Source organism: Aphelocoma coerulescens, chromosome 3 (assembly GCF_041296385.1).
Source record: "Aphelocoma coerulescens isolate FSJ_1873_10779 chromosome 3, UR_Acoe_1.0, whole genome shotgun sequence".
In the NCBI taxonomy this organism is placed as follows: domain Eukaryota; kingdom Metazoa; phylum Chordata; class Aves; order Passeriformes; family Corvidae; genus Aphelocoma; species Aphelocoma coerulescens.
In genome coordinates, this window is record NC_091016.1 from 79,199,884 (window position 1) to 79,205,641 (window position 5,758).

Below are 5,758 nucleotides of genomic sequence, written 5' to 3' on the forward strand. Positions count from 1 at the left end.
TTGGCTGTTGGCCTCCCCGCCCCTTGTTACCATATATGTCCCATGCCCTAGAAAGTTCTCTACTCCCTGTTCCCTCCATTGGCTCTTGCCCCTCGCCACTCCCCCAGAGTTTTCCTATTGGCTTCCATTCCCCAGTCCCGCCTTTGTACCGGCCCTGTGCCCTCAGATCATTGGTCTCTGATGCTCGCCTGCTCCCCTACTTAAACCTGGACTCGCCATTGTTCTCTGTCTTTGTCTCTGGGCTCCTTCACGGTGTAACTGCAATAAGCCTTTGTCTGTGGGACTCTGCACAGAGACCCTTCCCGTCTCTTTGCCGTCGACTCATATTACTGGAGCTGTCCGTGTGTGTGTGCGCACACGTGTGTGAGTGTGTGCTGGTCCTGCTGAGTGGCTGTGCTTAGGAGACGTTTTTGGAAGGTGGTGGCATCATGCTCTGGCACTGCAAAGCTGCAGCGCCCCGCTAGCGACAGTCATCTTCATCCCTTCACCTTCACTCTCAGATCAATGAAAAGCAGCACACACTACTGAAAGATAAATTTTACTAAGAGATAAAGCAGGATAGAGAGTGGCTCAAGGAGGAAGACTTTCTTTTTGGATAGCTTAGTACCAGAAAAGTCAGTCTTCATAATTTGAAAATTACTCTGAAAGGAGAAAAAAACACTATCAATGCTATTGATAACACCAGAAGTGGTGTTCATTTTCAAAAGATTCTGTTTCTTGACTAGGAGTGCCACAAAGAGAGTTACAGACGTACATCTCTGGGTGTGTAATTACTGAAGTTAATCTTCCAGTATAAATAAACACTTGGTATAGGGTATAGCCATGGAAATTTTTTAATGGTTCTTGTAAGAATCCAGCAAGTAAATGCAAGGTCCTGGTTTTCTGCTGGTTTTGCTATTTCAGTGCTATCAGTCCATGAGAAATCCTTAAAGAAGTGATTCTTTCATTTTCCTGGTTGTGTAGCTATCTAAATTAGAGCTATTTTTGACAATAAATGATAAATCAAGTAGAGTGAATCTGAAAAGTTTAGAGCTGCAGAGTTAAAAATCAGCCATGGGGTTTCCATGGGGTTTCTTCCTCCTCACTCTTCTAGAAGTACAGCTGGTCTTTTTTAGAAATCCCTAATAGTCTCCCTTAACTCATATCTTACTGTTTAAGAAAAAAGAAGTCTGGAACATCGAATAATTTGTGGATTTATATTGACAACTGAGAAAAGTTTAAAACTGTAGGAAGTTAAATAAGTTCTGTGGAAAAAGCAATCCAATACATTAATAAAAAGACATTCAGAAAAAATTAACATTTTTCTTTTCTCCCTGTGCCTAGAAGATGTGCTTGCTCATTATATTACTTAACTCCGTCAGTAAATGTCTCTTCTCTGTTATTATTCCCTCCAGGGTGACTTTGATGTCTATGACCCTGAAAAAGTGCAAAACTGTGACATTAACAATATGTGACAACCAATTCCACATATTCAGTTAGGTCTTTGTAGAACATTCATCACCTAACTACCTAGAAGGATAAAAAAGTTCCCAGAAATGCAGTCAGCAGTTGGTCTTGCACAAGCACAGCAACAATTCAAGTCATGGGCTCAGCCTACCTTGAAAAGAGCAAACCCAACTATCACAGGGTGATATGGACATGTGGATATCTTACGTTTTTCTTTCTTAATATACTGGCTGGTCACAAGCAGCGGCTGTTCCCAATCTCCTTTGGGTCCTCTAAATTCACATCATATATTATGTATAACCCTCACTGGTCCTGTGTGTGAATTTATTCATCCTCACTAGTGTGAGAGTTGCCATGGTTTTCCACCTCTGCAGACTCTATGAACTGAGTACTGTGGACCTGTGCCATGAGAAAGAGACACCCAGGAAACAGCAGCCGGCTCTGCAAAGATTTCAATTCTGTATAATCAGCCTAAGAGTGGATCTGGCCTCGGAACACGGTATTTTGTCACTAGCAGAGAACAACTAAATAAAATATCACCAAAATACTACTTTTTTACAAGTAAGACCTACACTGTGGCTTCATTTATACTACCACAGAGTAAGACACACTGTATGAATTTTTATTGTGCCTAGTTTTTCCTTCAGTCATATAAATTCACAAAAAGTACCAAGAAGGAATTAAACCACAAAAGATTAGCTCTTGAACTAGGGTAGAACTTTTCTTCTTTTTTCTAATTTAGCTCAAGTTTGGCAAAAAATGCCTTAAATTCTGATATTCAAGGTCAACATATTTTTAAAGCCTTCTTGGCTAAGTTCCACTTGCAAGATTTAGAGATAAGCTCATGCAACACAAGGACTTTAGCCCTAATTAAAAGCAACACTCCTTGACTGGTGTCCCAAATTGCTGTGACATCAGAACTTGTTCAGTAGAATAGTTTAACAAGGACCTTATTTTTCTAAAAAAAAACCATCAGCATGTTTAAGAGAGAGTCGTCTACCTTGGCAGTGAGTCATTGGTTAGGTTGGTAACACCCCAGGCAAGAATCAGTACTGAAGTCAGCAGAAGTGGTGCTCATTTTGAAGAGATTCTGTTTCTTGACAAGGAGTGCCACAAAGAGAATTACATACATACATCTCTGGGTGTATAATTACTGAAGTTAATCTTCCAGTATAAACACACACTTGGTATAGGGGTATAGCCATGGAAATATTTTTAATGGTTCATGTAAGAATCTAGCAAGCAAATGCAAGGTCTTAGCTTTCTGCTGGTTTTGCTATTTCCTGGTGTGTAATGAATGTGCCTTTGTTCTCCCTTCAGTGCCGAATAATGATGCACGATGTACTGGGACTTCCTTTTTTCACTGGCTGTCCTAACATCTGCCTTGACAGAATCTCCAGTGCTACCCAGGTGTCTCAAATTCGGTTCGAACAAAGGATGGAGAAAAGGAAAAGCTATTTGCTTAAGTCATTGAAATCTTAGTAAAATTTAAATGTGCTGGGAAGAACAGTTTGCCAGCTTCACAGATCTATGCAGAATCAGAATTCATTATTTACCACAAAGTTTATGAGACACCCCTGAAAAACGTTCAGCTAATTTGAACATCATGTTGGATCAGCCTGGTCAGATTCTTCTCCTTTTTTTGATACAGTTGTCTGCACTCTGTTCTTTCCTTATTCTTCTGAACAGACTGTTTCACTTCTCTTAATAATGGGGTGCAGAATTTGCTAAAGGTTAAATCAAAGTCCTTTACAGAAGAACTAAATTCAACTTGATTGAGGTAAATAACTGAGCAAATGCTGGGCTGACTTCACCATAGCACATAGAAGAGGTTTTTGATTGCATTTTTAAACAACTTTATGGAGAACATTTATTGAAATATTTCTACTTTCAAGATCTCAACTTATTTTTTTGGCTGTTCTTGCTCTTAGTCCTAAACATCTCAATCAAGACTACTGCACTTTGCAAAAGGGGTGTGTGACTACAAAACTAGAGAGCTCTTGGAAAAAAAAAAAAGAAGAAGAAGAAGAAATGAAGACTTTCTCCCTGTTGTGCTTGTTTTGGGAGTCATATTTTAAAGAGACTACCCAAGCCTTCTAAATACTACTTATGCCTATAAAAAACATTAGTACCCAGTTATGTATTTTAGCAGCAAATCAAGTAACTGGATGTTTGTGTGATGCTTTTTGACTCCAGGTTTTGGGTTTTCTCCTCTCATTCTACTCAGGTTTACTGGGGCTTAATAAATCTCTTCTGGGTTATAAAGCAACACTTATGCACCTACATGTATCTTACCTACTTTCTTCCAAGCTGAATTTCAAAGTGCAACAGAAAATAGTTTTAATGAAATGTAATTAATTCATTCGTAGGGCCTTCTGTCATTGTAACTCACACCTCTGCTCATCCCAAGCAGTCTGCTAGGGAGGGTGCAACGCCAACTCAGTCTCAGTTTCAGAGAGATTGTGTGCTGAGCTGTCACACTGGCTCACAGCTTACAGTGTGGAGGGATTCATAACACAGGTACCCTTCCAATTCTGAGCATTGATTAAATGATAACATATTTAAGAAACAGTGCCATACGTTTTGTGTTTATGGCACATGCTAGCTACATGTCAGGTAGGTTTCAAGTAGCTTGCCAGTAAATTGGCTTTCCTGTTGTTTCAGTTCTTGAAAGGCAGTCTGTGCAGTATATTAAAAAAAACCAAAACAAACGAAACGCATTAGAGACTGTTGTTAAGGAAATAGTGTTGCCTTTGCTTCTAAATTCTGCCAAATAAACTGTAATCAGATTAGTAAATATTTATTTAGGCTTTAGTTGAAGTTCAAGGGTATATTTCCATATCCATGTATTAGTCCAGGGGAAAGACAGGCCCCTGTGCAATAATGTTGCTCTCATTGTGAGGGCTCTCTGAAGTATTTCACAGGTAATCTCCAGATCAGAAACTGCATACATGGAAAGTCAGAACTGATCTTTGCATCATTTCTTCTGCCACTGAAAAAAAGTGGAATGAAAACAAAGGTATATAATCTAGAATTCAGATTTTGTCCCAGTGCCTGCTCCCTGGAAAGCTGACACCTCCCAAAAGCAAAAAATTTTCAATTATTTTTTTATGACTTGAAAATTTGAAGATGCTGGAGCACTCAGTTCAACATTTCCTTAGTGGAAAAATACAATTTTCTAGTTCCAAGTATCTTTCATTTTGGAATTTTTAGTGATTACATTTTTAAAGGATAAATGTGATCATATTAGAAGTAAAAGTAAAGATATCTTAAAAATATCATCAACTCCATGTCTGTTCCCTGCATTTTATTTTCAAAGAAGTTTAGGATTTTTCCCGTTTCGGGATGAAGGTGGTATGGGTTTTTTTTGTTTTGGTTTGGGATTTTTTTGGTTTTTTTTTGGTTTTTTTTTTTTTGGTTGTTTAGTTGGTTGGTTGGTTGGTTGGTTTGATTTTTTTGGTTTTGGGGCTTTTTTCCTTGTTTTTTTTTTTTTTTCTGGGGAGTGGGTAGAGTGTTTGAAGTCTTAACAAAAGCAAAAAATGGGGGCTGGAAGCCTACTTCCTTTTTGGTTATAGCCACAGTTCTTCTGTATGTGTGTTTACTTCTATGTGTTTCTATGAAGAAAAACACACAAACAAGTTTCCAGTAAATAAGAAATAAATGTGAGTTCAAAATGCTGAAAAAAATCCTTGTAGAATATTATCATGCTTCTTCAGGTTTTCTACGTGAGAACTTCAGGATGAGTGTTAAGTAGCAGAAATTCTACAGCTCAAAAGACAAAATACTATATATCTCACATCAAACCACTAATATCAGCATGAGATACTGATTCTGTTCAGGATATTTCACAAAAAAAGTTGGAAAGTCAAAGTTTGATAAGCCTTAGGAATTACATTTGTAGTTATTTTTTCAAATCTGTGAAGTAAATGTACAAATTATCTCACTTTGGCCACATTCCCTCATCCAGGATTAAAAACCAGTAAGTCCTAAGGTCTACCTAAATTTAATAATACATTTTAGAATTCATTAGGAGTTACTTAAACAAGCTTTTTCATAAATTGCAGGATGCCTCTGATTTTTCAGGAACATCTATGCTGTATGATAGTCCCACACTTACAAAGCTTGTAGTTTAAGCACAGCTAGCAGCACCTGTCTAAGCTAATGTTTATCTGGCAGTCATTATTCACATTGTACTTCTACATGCCCCAAGTTTCTCAGGTTTGTTACAGACCACTGGTAAATACAAGCTTTAGTTGGTTGGGCAAGACGTGGTTCTGAGGAATAGGTTACCTTGAATCCCTCAGATCATTCG